The 16,275-nt window shown below is 44.4% G+C and overlaps 1 protein-coding gene across 4 annotated transcripts in view; it reads right to left on the bottom strand.

The window, feature by feature from the left end:
• Positions 1 to 7,783: 7,783 nt before the first annotated feature.
• PDGFA (platelet derived growth factor subunit A) overlaps positions 7,784 to 16,275 on the bottom strand; it is a 36,249-nt gene continuing 27,757 nt past the window's right edge. The window contains exons 7-8 of one of the 4 annotated variants that reach the window (XR_003529875.1): positions 9,920 to 15,381; positions 7,784 to 7,992 (exon numbers count right to left, since the gene is read on the bottom strand). The gene's annotated coding sequence lies outside the window, so the exon portion shown is untranslated. Of the gene's footprint in view, positions 7,993 to 8,301; positions 15,382 to 16,275 lie in introns of those variants that run through there. The other 3 variants (XM_027656558.1, XM_027656556.1, XM_027656557.1) reach the window with 3 other exon arrangements.

Below are 16,275 nucleotides of genomic sequence, written 5' to 3' on the forward strand. Positions count from 1 at the left end.
AGAGCAAGGCACTACGTTAAAATAAACTGAGAGAAACTGCAGCTATGAAGAAACAGAGTGTCAAGCAGCAGTTCTCCGGGAATAAGGCTGGTGAATGAATTTATGGGGATTTACATCGGCTGAACCCGGCAGGTAGTTTTTAACATGCTTGCAAGAAGCAGAGGTAGCTATTTCCAGTAAAATCTTGGGAAGCTGGAGCAGGTGTGGCTCGCTGGAGAGGCATGATGCTCACACCACTGATGGTGCTGGGCTGTGGCTCTGCACTGGCTTCTCCACCTGCCACCTCCACAAGGGTCTGTTCCTTCTGCAGCCCGAGGATGCTGTGTTTAATTTAAAAAGATGAAAGGGAAAGGTTGTCCTGTTGTAAAAACGCATCAGGGCAGCGTGTGGCAGCCAGCAAGACTCTGCTGATGAGCTGTCGAGACACGCACAACGCGCCTCCAGGCAGCATCAGCAGGGCAGGATTAGGCATCACCACATCCATCAGGTCAGGCCTGAGAAAGTCTCTAAGGACAGGCCAACCATATTTGTGTAATTCAGAGTAAACAGTCTGGAAAATAATTGCTTTAAAACACATCTAATTCATTTTTGACCGATTTTGCAAATGTTTCCCCTTTCCTCAATGTGGCATTGATTGGCCCTGCAAATCATTTGGCAGTGGCCCGGGTGGTGTGTGCAGTCGCTTTGCTCCTTGATGTTACCTCATCAAAGAGCAGCTGAAAATGGTATTTCCAGCCAGACTGTTTTCAAGAGGGGCTGGTGAACTCGCTCTGCCCTGTGCCCTCCAACTGGCGAATAGAGAGGCTTCCTGTATGCCAATTCAGCTACAGATCGATGATAAATTTAAGATTGTGACATGCTGACCAAAAAAAAAAAAAAAGTAAAATCATGACAGGCTATTTTTGGTTTCAAAAGAAACTCCTCTCGCTAGGTCTTTTTGAGCCCTCACCTCCACATACAGCTGCAGAGGAGAAGGAAAACAGGATGCAGGGTTGTAGAGTTGGAGGAATGGAGCGTAAATCAGAGGAGACAAGCTGGTCCCTGTGTGGTGCCTGGGTTAAACCCAACCTTTGAGCAAGGTGAGCATTTGTCACTTGCTGGGGACTCTCCCAGTAACAGCATTGTCCAGCTGCCTGAGAGTTTATACTGGGCCACAGCCGCATCTCACTTTTTTCCTCCCACTGTGTCACCTCCTTCCCTTGTGCTGACAAGTGATTTAGACAGCCTGCCCTCCTGGCCCTGCATTTGAAATGTAAATCAAACACATGGGACATAAAGCTGGGTTTCAAAGTTGGCTATTAACTAGGGCGGAAGGGGTGGCGTAGCAAAAACAAACAGTTCCAAGTTCAAGTCTGAACCATAAGAACAGGCTGAAAAACCTTCCTCCTCTTCCATCACCAGCCAGCGTGAGGGTGAGCCCTCTTCCTAGGGCAGAACACACTTAGTGGTTGCCTGAGTTTCTATCCCAAGTGCCCGGGCTCCAAATCAAGTCTGACAACTGACCTCAAAGGGAGGAGGATGCTGGGATGCTACAGCTGGCATTGCACATTAGCATGCAGAGACTTCAGTCATAGGATCACAGAATGATTTGGGTTGGAAGGGACCTTTAAAGGTCATCTAGTCCAGGGTTTGTTGCAGTTCTTGATGTCCTGAAAGCTTTTGATGTTGAGCTCTGTGGTGTGCTTAGTCCAATATCTAATGCCCCAGAACACTAACTTCCCCAGTCCCTGGCATGGAAAACCTGGTGTTTAAAAGCAGCATCTCCTCAGCTTCCACCAGGAGAGTTAATGACCAGCTGTACCTTGCAAGATGTGAGGGCCCCCTAAAACTGGAGGCCACGTCTCCTGTTCGAATGTTTTCAAAACCAGTGAAAGTTTTGCCACAAAACTACTGCAGGCCCAAAGCAAACCAGTTTTTTATCAAGTAGGGCGTACCTCTACCATAACAGAATGTAGTTTAATGTTTCTTCACCTGTCACACCAAATAATTCCGTGGAAAAGAAACCCAGCAGTAAAACCTATTTTCTTTTAAATAATTTCTGCTATGACTTGGAAATCTGTCTCTGATAATTCTAAAGTGATACCCTCACCACTAAGTGTAACTTGGAACTCAGAGACATGAGTAACTGATAATATAGAGAGGTGTGAATAAGTGCTGCTAAGTCCACCCATTCTGGTACCTAGCAGTTCCCTGGGCTTAGGCTCGTCGGCATCAACTCCTGCCTGGATATGAAGCAAGATTTCTTTACTCTCAAGGGCAATCTAACAGGAAGGAAAATCCTCACCTTTTTCTGAATTCCTTAAAGCAGTATTTTTAGTGCAAATTTTCTGCCAGTGAGAGATGGTGAGAAGAGCAGCTGTGAGAAGTGCTGTCCTCCAGCAAGTGGTGATGATCCCAGCGGTGCTGGGCATCAAGCTGGCTGAGCAGAGGACAGCTCGAGCTTTCAAACACCCTACTCTGATAGATGGATCATGGCCCCTGGTAGACAGGATGGTGTCCTGAGACTCCAGAGAACACCTGTGAGTGTCAGCCGGGGCAAACTGGGGCACATCATTGCATCTTTCTGCCCCTTAGCATCCCTATTTGTGGAGTGACAACGCTTAACCACTGTTGAAAATTGATCTGGGGGAGGGAAGCAATGCTGTGGCACTGCCAAATGATGCTTCCCCATAGACTCAGCTCTGTGTTTCTGTTCACAGCACTGGGCAGGGCTGTGCTGGCATCTGTGTGTGCACAGGCGGCTGTTCTGTCTCGGGGACCAGCTCCACCCCGGTGCTCTCTGAAGGCAGAAAGCACTGAGTGCAGCTTCACATGAGCCGCTCACCAGCATATCTGCTAATAACATTCCTTTGTTGATAGCTTGGGCTGTTTTCAAACAGGCTTTGTCATCTCCTCCAATATGGGAAAGCACTGTCTGAAACCATATAGGATCATAACTATGTCCCAGTCTTCCTGTAAATAATGTGTCATTCCAGTGAAGGGAACTGCTCTGCTCCTCATTAGGCAGCATTGCAGAGCACGTTGAAGCCAATTTACTGGAGTAGCAGTGAGGATATCATCGCACGATCTTCATTTCCATTAAACAACTGGATCTAACTCTCTTTTATTTTTAGGCTAACCATGCTGAGCTTTCAAATTGCCTTGATGATAATGTAGCTTTTAAATGATTTGTCGTGGCTGGTCGTTTTGCACATGAAAGTTGCTACTAGCTGATTAGGAAAAAAAAAATCCACCATTGCTTCTTCTATTGCTCAGGAAATTGCAATCCTCAATCTGCAGCTTGAAAAGCATGTTGCCATGGAAATGATGCTTATGCTGTCGTAAATAAAAGTATTCCAGGGTCACCAGGGTCTGCGGCATAAACAGGGGCACAAATACTGCCTGGAAAAGTGCCAGAGTGGTTTAAACATATAGGAAGATAATTTTAATGGTACTTTGCTTTCACTGTTATCGTCGAAAGGACTGATGAAGGTTAACACATAACTATAACCTTGTCACGAAAGCAAAGCAGAAAAAGTCTTAGCTATTGGTAATACTAACAGAGTAGGGAAAACCATATCATAGCCCTTTTGACCAGTATTTTCCAGCTCAGTCAGAGCAGTGTTCCTTTCCCATTGTATCTCTCTCACACATTCAGCAGTGAAATCTAATTGGATATTCATTCTGGGGCAGCTTTATTGAATTCACGAGCAGAGCACACGACATCTCAGGAAAACCAGTTGATGTTGTAAAATGCTGTGTCATGGGCTACCTGATGTTGCAGTGAATATTCCCTGATTCTCCAGATACATTCCACCCACAGCCCAGGAGCAATCACGGGAAATTGGCCTTTTCCTTAGAGAGGAGACACTTTGAACAAGAGGGTGAGGGAAGGAAGGTCTGTGTGCCCTTCGCTACTTCTGTCCAAGGGTGATGGAAAACAACTCCATGCAGGACCAAGAGCCAGCACAGACACTGTTTCAAAGGAGAAATCCAGAGGCCAGCAACAGAGAGGGTTTGGGATGTGTCAGTTCATGTGAGTTTTCAGGAGCAAAGCAGGCAGTTACTGTTTCTGGTGGGTTCTTAACTGTTCAATGGACTGCTCAATGGCATTAAATGGGCCATGCCATGAAGCTGCCTTGGGCAGTATCAGATCAAGGATACATGCTTTTCTCTCTGTATTTTTAATACCCACACAAGCATTTAGAGCACAGGCAGTCACTTTAAATAAAACTACAGCGATTGTAAATGCCACAGCTTGCTTATTTACTTACTGTCTCTTAGTCTGCCCAAAATGTGGAAATAATGTTTCCAGAGATGCTGGAATTCATGTGCCTGTTGAGAATCCTGGCTCCTGTCCTGGATGATATTGCATATTCAAGGGATGATTCACTCACTCCTGAGAGGGAGGATGGACTGTACCAGCTGTACCACCTCTCCATGGCTGACTGACAGCCCGGTGATGTTTCCACAAGGAAGCCTCATGCCTCCAGGTTAAGCCAGCAATTATGGAGCAAACAAAAGAGAAGTGAAATGGAGAGATGAATCACAGAGAGACCAAACAAAAGAGAATTGGAAAGGTGATGCCAAGCCAGACTGACAACAAAATTTTCATTTTTTTCAGCCCAAAATATATAGACAGGATTCTGCATTTCTTTTTTGTGTAGATTAACAATGTCCTTTGCCATCTGCAAGGGAGGATTCGGGAGGGACCAGCTCAGCTTTCAGGGTTGTGCCACCCCACTCCTGTGAAAGGGTGGTAAAACCTACAGCCAGCAGCCCTCCGTTGAACATCAGTAAGACCCAACCCTAACACCCTTGACTGCTCCATAAAATGACTTATAAGTTCAAGAAACAGGTTTACCCCTTTCGTACTCTATTTTTTTAAAAATTTCATCACTGTTGGGACAGGAACAGTGTGGGATACGAGGTTGATACCATACACACCTTGCCATAGATTTATCACAGAAGGGCTGCCCAAGGCTGTGAAGGCAGCTGACGGCTCCCAGCTGGCCAGGAACTCACCCGCGTGGCCTCTGCCGCTTCCTAATGGGAACAGGGTGGAAAAGCTGGGCTCAAAGGTTGCCCAGAATGACTAAGAGAAAAAAAATTCCTCCTGCCACTCCTGTGCTAATCAAAGGGGTGTGGAGAAGAAGTTTCGATTCCTCGTGTCCTGCACTGCCAAACAGGAAAAAAGATAAATATATATATATATATATAAATTACACAGCCAATTTCTATATTAAGGAGGAAGGCTTCATGCCATCAAAATCAGCCTTGAAATTAATCTTGCTTGTGGTATATGGAAACTGAGCCAGATAGTCCAAGTTCCCTTAAAGCGTTTTTCAAACACACCTAATCTGTTTACTCCAAGCTTTTACTGCTGGTGGTACCTGGGACTTCGCCTCTGAGATTTCCTACAGTTTGTGATCTTAGCAGGTCAAAGTTTCCAAAGGTGGGGAGAAGAGGCAATCCCTTTCCCTGCCTGTACAAAAGGTATGTGCCTCTGAGCTACTAATTTAGAACCAATGAATCAGAAATAAGTAACATAAAAACTGTCTAACACTGGTGTTTACAGAGCACCTCCTCTGAGCAGACAAAAGCGTGTGTCAACAGGGAAACTGCCATGTAGAGCTTGCATGGCAAGCGGCTCAGTGTATTTAAACAGCTTTTGCAGAGATGTTAACACGTTGCTAGGGAAGCAGGAGCCCTCATGGATAAAGGTGCCCTCCTGCTCCAAGACCCGCCATCCGCACAATGGGAAAATGGAGCTGCCCCAGCACTCACTGCATTCTGTTTTCATCTTTGCAGCTTAAAAAAAGGCAGAAAAGGCAGTTCTTCCAGGGACTGATTAATGGTCCTTCTGCAGAAACTGCATTTTGCACATATTTAGAAATCTTGAGCTAGATAACACTTTGACCTAAAATATAAAAGGTTCATTTTTTCTTTTCTGATAGTGTCTGACATTTGTACGTTTTAATACCTTATTTTTGAAAAAGGTCTTTTCTAACTTGAAGAACAAAGTGGCCAGGCTGTGGCTCTGGATGCATGTGCACCCCCTGCACGTGTGTGGCTGGTGGGTGCTCCGAGCACGTCGCTAGACCAGCTCTGGGACACACTGACACATCTCAGATCACCAGGAGAGACGCCCCTGGGCACCAAGAGGCCCAGGAAACATGCCCAGCACAACTCCCATTCCCATGGTGTGTGGTCCCTGGGGTAATCAATGTCATCCCCTGCCTGTGAACCATTCCCCAAATTTTATCTTCCCCAGAACGCTCCATGTGTGTGTGTGATATGAGACCGGGTTATATTAAGCCCACTGCTCAAAGGACCAGAGACGATGGGTCCCATGGGCACATAGCAACTACGCTACAGAGAGAGTGAAAAATTCAGGGAACAAGTGGCACTGTAATCTATCTTACCTACCCGGAATAGATCTATCCATGTACTGATCTCTATAAACACACCCTTTTCTCCATATGGGTGGGTATATATTTATATGTACCAGCCTCAAAATACCAGTAAGTTTTTATTAGCCCCCTTTGCAGATGGGGTGATGATGACAGACAAAGTGCTCTGATCCCTCTGGGCTGCTCCTCCTTGGGAGGGCAGAGTTGGGGTCTTCTCTCTCTAGGTGAGGGAAGAGAGGGAGGTGAGTTTTCCCAAAGAGCTCCTTGGTGCGGTGATCTTGCTCAGCTCTCACTTTGAATCATGCTGGCAAATAAACATGAAAGTGAAAACGGTATTGTGAGATGGTTATGCAAGAGCGGGCGGATCCCGGGACTGAACCATTGTTCCAAACGTTTAATTAACATTATGAAAGCTGATTAAAGGAAAATCTTTAACCTCCAGGGAAATCCCATTTTCCCTCACTTCCCATACCGCTGTAATTTTCACAATGTAAGAAGGAAAGTGTTATTGCAAGGCATGATTCATATCAGCTACAACCTGATCTTTGCCACAGCCATGTCCTGCAGCTTAAATAATTGCCAGCGGTGACACCAGACAGGGACACTTCTGAGACAGCATTTTTTCCCCGTTTCTCCCATGACCTGAATTGCCATCATAATTTCTAGACTTTGTGTCATCCTGGCATGATGACAAGTGTTCACCCACGCTCCAGAACTAAGAGTTAGTTCACGAGGACAGTGATACCTACCCAGACACAGCATCTCAGATATAAAGTGCGAATGACACGCCACAGTCCGGCGTGGTAACAGCAGGGACTGTTTGCTTTGGTCACTGCAGCAAACTCCTTGGAAGGCAGGAAACTGGAGCACCATCTCCAGTGACTCCCCATCTAACTTTGAGCGAACCACTTACCCTTTCTCCTCTTTTGGAAGTGGGGATAAAGGCAGTGTTACCTCTCTCTCTGCAAACAATAACGAACATAACCAGGCACTGGAGATGTTTAGGTGGAAATTGCTATTGTAAATTATGGTAGTGATTTGTTTTCAGCTGTGGTGGGTCTGTGAGGAAGCACAGACCCCTAGTACTCAGCTGTGTATGGGTGGCACATTGCCTCTCTGCTCTTCTAGGACTATTTTAATTATATGTCACGGCCAGCCCATCAGAGACCTAATCCCAGGATCTAATCTTGGAGGCAACAGACAGCTGACTGTCTGCACAATGTACTCGGAGAAGCACCCTTGGGGCTGCAGTGGGGGCGATGCACTCACCCCACACGCAGAGCAGGCACCTGCCCAGGGACAGCCCTGATCATCCACCTGGCCAGGGCACCACAAGCTCCTCTCTGACAGGGATGGCCCGTGACTGTCATCAGGGACACACCATGGCCCTGGGTCCTCCCCTCGTTAACAAGAGCCTGGGTGGAGGCTGCGTCTACAGACACCCAAATCTAATTCTTGAGAAAACACATGGCTGAAGTCCTTTCCAAGCATCAGGCTTATATAAATACATACATATATAAATACATGATAAAAATACAGCCTCTGGCAGCAGGAACAGTCTCGTACGCAGATCTTCAATAGTTATTCCCATCTGTAGATCCTGCAGGATAAAGACATTGTAGAACTTCAGGGGCCATTCTGAAAATGGAAACGATTATTTTTTTTTCCACTGTTGTCTATGTGTACCTGATGCAAAAACTATTTTAATTATGATACAACAAGATCATACTCACTGCTCTGACTATGAAGAATAGGCATCACTTTTGTGCAAATAGAGACATTAGTAAAGTAGAAGCTTTACTTACAGCATGAAATTCCTCCTTCAAAAAGCACTAGAGGTAAACCAAATTCACACAGTGAATACCAAATGTATGAAATTCTGACTCAATGAAAGGCAGACAGCTGGGTATTCTGATAAAAATGGGCCTTTATTTTTTAAATTCTTCTTTTCATTACCTGGATTCTTGTGTTTGTCAGAGCAACAAAATATAGTTTCTTTGATATGCGGCAAATCTGAAAACAATCCTGCAAACAGCACAACACAAAAACTCCCACAAAAAGGGAAAGCTATAAAATTTGAGAGGCGACGAGGCTTTCAGAAGTGCCAGTTTCCCAGTGCAATGGCTGGAAGGGTGGCCTGGCCTGGCGGCAGTTCAATCATTTTGTAACGAAGGACAAATACTTTCAACATCCTGAGAAAGAGGGCGGGGGGACGGGGGCACGGCTGCCTTGCTTTCCCTCCTCCTGCTATTCTTTCTCCTCCCTCCCCCTACCCCTTGGATTTTCAATAGCTCTTTAGTGTTTCCATCAAAGGCTTTTACCATTCATCCTCCCTTCTGGTGCCTGCCTTCCACCTGTCTATCCATCACAGCCCTAACCCAGGTCCTTTTTTTCCCCCGGCTTTGCTATTTTTCACGCGGGGGGATTTGTTTATAAGCTTCTGTATTACCTAAACTGGAGGGGAAGAGGCTATTGGGAGAAAAGTGAGAAAGCAGGATTAAGGAGGAATAATTCAGCTCCGTTGCATTTCCATCTGAACGGTCATAAAATGTGCAAATCCTGTTCCTGGGAATTTCATGTCAGAGGCCTTCTCTGCCACTGCCCTTCCCGTGCCCCTTCTCTCTTTCCCTCTCACGCAAAAACAAGTGTGGGGAAAGATGCCTAGAACTCCACGGACACCAAAAAGCCACAATGTGTGTGCTGGCGGGGTGGAGGATCCTACCAGCACGTGTGCAGGGAGACACTCCAGATGTGGCCATAAACCACAGACAAGGGGGTAGGAGGCTGCAGGGATTGAATCGGGCAGGACAACAGGAGCAAGCAGGGAAAGGCAGCTTCCAACACCCCCAGCTATAATTAATGAGCCTGGGTAAAACACAAAAATGACCTTTCAGGCTTGTTCGCTCTGTAAGAAAATCATACAGAAATGTATGATTCAGACCCCTGCAACCTAAAGAGTTTCTACTATTTCCTTTTTAGCTCATCACCATCACAAGGCACCAAAATAGACACAGGCCAGCTTTCCAGACCCCAAAGATCCACAAAAATCCACCTGTCATTAAACTGTGAGACAGAAGAAGGACCACTGCTATACACAGGTCAATGCAGATTTGTCATTGATTCAAGCAGAGGTCAGCGTGGCTGGATGTGGACTCTGTGCACACCTGCTACCTGAGCAAACACTCTCAGAACAGCAAGTAGTGCTAAAAAAGGAGATGGTCCTTAACCTGTCCCCAACCCTAGTGAGCCCACAAACCTTTTCTTGGTGGAAATCCATGTAATATCTGCTGGACCTGGCAACAGCTGGCAGTTTTTCTTCCATTTATGGACACATCCCAGACACACTGAGGATCACCCAACAGGTAGCACATGTCAAAATAAGTTCTTTTGATTGATAGTTATTTATTATTTTTAAATAAAATGAGAATAGATTGAGTGGGTTGCCCATCAGCAGCTCAGTTCTTTGTTTGGCAACTTCTTGGACAGTTTGACCATACATATGACAACACAAAATAAATTTCACTCACTTGCAGTAGCAGTTGGCTATAAATTCAGTCCATTGATGATTTACAGTTCTAGCAGCAGTGGGATATATGAAATGAGAAGCCCTTTCATCCTTAAAGTGCTCTGCAGTCTGGTGGGGATGATGAAAGCCATTGTTCCTAAGGCCAGAGGAGAGCAGTTCATTCAGTCGGTCCGGCTGTGGCTGGAGGAGATGTGCAAACTGGGTCCAAGGACGAGAGGAGGCCTAGAGAAACAGCAGCCCTTGATTTTGCAGAACAGCCAGAAAGAAATCCTTAATGATGCTATCCTTGCTTTGCAGGCTGGAGGGGAGCAGTATTTCCATCAACTAAATGATCTCAACTCTTTGGCTTCCCTGAGGGCACTACAACAGGACAGACTGTGATCGCTCACCAGAGTCGCTCTCAGATGTTTGTGTTCTTCCCACCCACCAGCAGCCTCGAACCTGAGCATGTCTTTGGCACAGCAGGTGGTATCCTTAATCCTGTGGAGGGCCAGCCCCAAGCGAAGATTAGTAGAAGAATTTGTTTTCATTAAAATCCAACCTACCATTACCATCCTCTCTGAGGGTTTGGGTTTAAAATGCGCATGTCCAGCTATTCTAGCAGCTCTGTTTCTGCAGGGAAAGGGCAGTTCAGCAACCTGCCTCTTCACTTTCTACTGTCTTTCTTTTAATCAACAAGTAAATAAGGCAGACACAGTGAGGAATATTAAATGCACCTCCTCCTGGAGAATTCTGTCAGCAAGATCAATGGAATTGGGATTTTGCCTTCATTATGTTTCTTTTGTCTGTGGAACTGGTCTGATTTTCCTCCCAATTAAATTTTTATGGAAAAAAAAAAACCAGAAACAACAAAAGAGAAAGAGACATACAAATAAACACCAATAAGTGCAAGAAAAAATATAAAACTTAGCACCACACACTCCCCTCATTATTAGACAAAGGTTGGGAAGGGTTCAGAAGTGTAAAACACTCATGTGAATTATGAGATTACTGCTCAGTTTTCTTTCAAGTCGTGGGCTGGAAACAGATGGTGGCTGTAGCATTTATGACGGCACAACATGTTACTGCAAGCCTAGCCATCTCTCTCTCTCTCCTCTCAAAAATGCAGCTGCAAGGAAAGTTGTGGAAAATCACATTAATAGTCCCTTCCACCACACAGTTTTCCAGCCCTTCATCCCTGGCCAGCACATGGACAGAGCCATCTTGTATCCTAGCAAGAATACTCTTCTAATCCCTGTCCTGAATAGTTACCACTGACTGGCTTATTTAACAGCTAGTTAAAATGTGAGGTTTGTCAGCATCGTAAAAAAGCCTCCAGAAAGCAGGTCCTTAAGGTCAGAGCAGATGCCATGTGACCCCAAGCGCTCCCCATGGGAAAGGCTCAGAAAGAAGTGATCAGACTGTCCTTCAGCTGTTTATTATTTAAACATTCAGTTCAGGCCAAGCAAGTTGATTTATAGAAAAGTAGAAAGACAGATACAACACTTGCAAAAGCATCTTTGAGACTCAGGAGTCCAAATCTCACTTTCAAGCAAAAGTAGAAATTTTCACAAGGGCAAAAGCCTCTGGATTTTCAGCAAGACACCTTCCAGTGACCACAGGTTTAGAAGTATCTGGGCCCCTGAAGATACAAAGAGCAACTAATCCCATATTTAAATATCTTGCCTGTACACAGGGAAAAAATGTTCAAGCTTCACTGCCCATGTGCTTCAGTCCTGATAGAAATGCTTTGCCACCTAAAATATGTTCATACATAAAGCAAAGCTATCCTCACAATCTGAGTGAAATACAGGAGCTGGCAGGTGGACATATCCCCCTTGGTGGAGAACACAAGGTAACCAGCATGTGTGCAATAACTGCATGTGACAGAGGTGCACCCAGCTCCAGGTGCTGCCGGCTTGGGGACAGCACGTCTGGACTTGAAACCATGAGCTGAGCCTGGGGCACAACCCCTCAGCTCTTGAGGCACCATCGAGGGGCCTCCTTACACCAGGGAACTCTTCAGACAGTAGAAAACTGTTACCTGTTATCCTTAGGACTTCTGTGTGCTTTACAAATGTGAAACATTCCTGTACCACAGCACCTCTGACAGCATTAACTCACTAACAGTAAATCCAGTAGTTTGGGATTCCAAAATCAGGATTTTAGAATTACTTGCTCATTTCAGTTAATTAAGACTCTGCCAAATAATAATTTCCCAGACAAGTGTCACTGGAAAAATCTGAGTATCCATTTTGCTGTTTCCATTTTGCTGGCCTCACTACCTGATTGGGAACATCAGCATCAACTTTACATGTTCATCCTCAGTCATCCAAATTTGTGTTCCTGCCACCCTGCTCACAGCCAGCTGTACACAGGGCAGCACTTCTGCTCTCTGGGGTGTAGAACAGAGCAACTGAAAACAAGATAGACTTTTACCATTCCCTTTATCACTTTTAACAGCTAGACCAGGAAGTTGCTGTAGAAATTCAATAGTGTACACACTTGAAATTCTAAATAGCCTTTTCCCAGAGATAGACTCTATCCAGGTGATATGACCATACATATCCACTGCATATCTGTCATAATTGCAAAAGCCCTCAGACCTTTCCTCTAAAGATAGAGAAGGTGCCATTTTATTTTTCTTTTGGAAACCTCATTCTGCAGAATTCATTAGTATCCTATGTAACAATGTACTTCCTGTAAGTAATGAGCTATAAAGTGTATTAGAAGTTTCCACTTCTGGTTTTATCTTTTCCTGATCTAGCCTGAAAATTCTTTTGAAGTTCCTCAAAGTGTTCTTCATGTATGCTTGTTTTAGGAAATACCAGATCACTATGGGCAAACTTCTCCTTAATTAAGTGAGATAAAGGAATCAAGATGATATGATCTACCTAATTTCCCACCTTTTTACAGTACCATTTTAAGATAGTTTTCTCACTTAAAAAAGAAACATGCTAAAGAAAATAAGGAAGGAAAATACCTTAAGAGGCCCAGAGAGGGCAAGCATTGCTATGGGCTCTCTAGTGTAGCTGAGCTTGCTGGTAGAAAGCCACTGAATAGTTCAAGTTTTTCCTTGTTACTATGGAATGGTTTTCTGAAAGGTTTCAAACCCTCCTGAAACAGCATCACTCTGGTCAATGCACAGGAGGAAAACACTAAACTGCACTGTGTTAGCACAGTGGGCTCGTTAGGGGCTCAGCTTAGGAAGCCAGCTCAGATCATGCCTAACTTTAAGCACAAGTAATTTCAAAGAAACATCTCATGTCTCAACTTCAGCCTTCCACTGTCTCTCTTGATGAATCACAACTTAGGGTATGCAGGGAGCTAATGGGAAACATTTGCACTTGCTAACCCCAGCTGCAAGGTCCCAAAACCCCTATTAGCCACAGAGGCATAGGCTGACCATTTTGGATGGGCCAGAAGGCTCTTCACAGCAAATGGATACAAGCTGTTAGGCAAGCTCTTCTGAAGCACATCTATGAGAAACATCTCCCAGAAAAAACAGTTCAAATTTATTTAAAAGGGGTATTTGGGGCAATCAGTACAGTACACAAGCTGACTCCTACATGGCCTGTTGAAGAAACCACTCTATTTGGGACAAATTGCTTCTCTCATTTTTGCTGTGGAAACCCATTGCAGTCAAGAGGAATTCAGACCTTGAACAAGTTTTTGAGTAGCTTCCTGACTCCAAGGAGACCTCTGAGCAGATTATTTTACTGTGGGTGAGTCTGGACCAAGAAATGCCTTCACTTCCAAGAGTGTGAGCATAGAGCCCTCAGCCCACTTCCTCCAAGTGCTGGACCATCTCTCCCTCCTTCTCTGGCCCCACACAGCTGGGCAAGAGACTCAGTAGTAGCAGAACAGGGCCCACAGCACAAAATCTGACCACTTGAAACTTCCCTGGTCTTCAGGTTAAACCAGCACCACCTTTGTACAGAAAACACATGTAAAGCCCAAGTGCTAAGGAAAAGGTGACGCGTGGCTGGAGTGGGGGGAACTTCCCACCTGAACTGTCAGGCTGCTCCAGCAGTGAATGGGGCACTTGAAAAGTCACTGCTGGGAAACACACCAAACAAAAAAACAAACCTAAGGTTTGAGTGCTGCTACCCAGAGATGCAAGGCATGGTCACATCATTGGGTCGAAATCAGTCTCTTTTCAGAACAGAGACATTCTGAAGGCAACAAAGGTTTCTTGAAAGTCGCATAAAAAATGAATTAAAACTGGATGCCAAATCCCTTAAACTGCTGAAAAAAATCACAGCTAGGGATGCCCAGTAAGTCTGGAAGGGCTCTTCATACTTCACTGAGGTCTAAAAATTTGAGTTCATCCCCAAAGGGAGCTGAAGCCACTCAGCACTTCACCCACAGGCCCTCTGTGAACAGTCTTTTTTCTTGTGGTCAAACGGGGGCTATCTTGAATTTATGTCTTACTTTTCCCCTTGTGAGCAAATAAAACAATTTCTATGAGTAATTCTACCCACTAATTGCCAAGGAAAAGTCTGGTTAGAAATGCTCTGCATTTTTGACAGGTCAGAGGCTTCCCTAAACAAAGTTGCTGGTTTATGTTTTCTAACAGCACATGTTCACATCCGGGGACTTCGGTGAATTCCAGTGCGGATGAGTCTCTGTGGGAAATTGCTTTTCCCTATTTTCTTGTTTTAACTGCTCCAGGAAATGAGTCTATTTTTACAACACTAAACAGCAAAATATGAAACCATTATCTGCTTTGTGGCAGGAGTTTCGGGTCAATTCTCAGGTAACTGTCACCTCCAGTGAAGTCAACGGAGTTGTATCTATTTATGCAAGTTAGTGATCTGACCAATTATGTAATGGGTTGATCAGTTACTAGAACACAGAGCTACCACGAGCCTAAGGAGTGTCTCATTTTCATGCGTCTCAAAGTTCATCCAAGCCCTGAAGTATTGATGATAAGTGAAGTATTCCAGTATTATGGTCTGTAAAGATGATAATTAACTGCTGAGAGACTTAAGCATGAGCATTCTCCATGAGTATCTACTTTGTCACTGAATGATCATTATAAGTAGTCTCTTTTTTGGATTCTTTTTTCACCTGCCAAATAATCCAGGGTGGGATTTTCAGCAGTGTTTAAAATGCTTTTCTTCTATTTATTTGTGATTGTTTTCCAGAATCAGGAAGTTTTTCAAAATCCCCAGGGGATTTCAAGCACTACGAGCTCAGCTGCATCACTGGGTGCTTCTGCTTTTTGGCACCCCTGATCTTATCAGTTACCCTCAGTTTCAAAGATGGACAGTAAAACCACTTGCCTTCATTATGCAAGATCAAAGATAGTACACAGAGGCCAAAACACCAAGTCTGATCTGCAGATGAGTATGTAACACTTCTTATAAAACCTGGCTCCTTATTTCCTGGTTTGAGGGACCACTCCAGCCTTCATATGTGAATTTCTTTTCTTTTGAAGCACACAAGTGAGCCTTTCTTCGTGTATTTTTATCTAAGTTCCTGGAAGACAACCAGTGTATACACGTATCAGTCCAAATGGAAATTCTGAGTTACTCAAAACTCAGTTTTGAGTTACCCAAGTCAGATTTGATGGCCTACTAATGAGTCAAATATAATAGTGATTGCATTCCCCTCTAAAGAAAGAAGACAACACAGGAAAAATGTGACACTGAAACTTTTAGTGACAGAAATTCTACCACCAAGAAGTTGCCAGAATTTCACCCATTGATTGTGAACAAGACCAAGAGTTGGCACTTCCTTACTTTCAGGTTGGGAAATTAGGTATTCGTGACTTTACACCTATTTGGAAAGCTCACCAAACGTCACTCGAGACTAACATACAGAAAACAAACTTAGAGACAATATCTAAGGAAAACAGAACCTAACCTATGACTTGTTCTTTGATTTACAACTGTGATTGCAGGCCCCACCTCACGGTCATATGCCACGATAATAGGCAGCAGTTCAACGAGAACCAGCCATAACTTTTTACATGTCGTAGTGATTCTGAGCTACTTCAGCACATACTTTAGCCTGATGCAGCAAATATTTAGAATGACTAAAGGGACAGGTGACATGCCACAACTGCAAAAAGAATGATCGAGCTTTTGATCTTGTTTGTTCTACCTTGTCATTAATTTTTTCCCCTAAACTAAAAGTTGCCAAATTTCACATGAAATTTGCTCTCATTAATTTTTTCCCATCTCAGATTTGCCTGTTATCAGTACAACTGTGAGTTTTCAAATTATATTCTCTGAGGTACCCAAACAGATAATCTTAAATGGGCTCACTGGTATTAGTGACTCCACTCCTGAATCCACCCATGCCAATAAATTATTTTCCCCCAAAAGAACAAATACGTAGTTCAAAATGGCAGCCTCCATGGGAGCAAAA

The sequence above is a fragment of the Corapipo altera genome, unplaced genomic scaffold (assembly GCF_003945725.1).
Source record: "Corapipo altera isolate COAL_440 unplaced genomic scaffold, ASM394572v1 104, whole genome shotgun sequence".
Lineage (NCBI taxonomy): Eukaryota > Metazoa > Chordata > Aves > Passeriformes > Pipridae > Corapipo > Corapipo altera.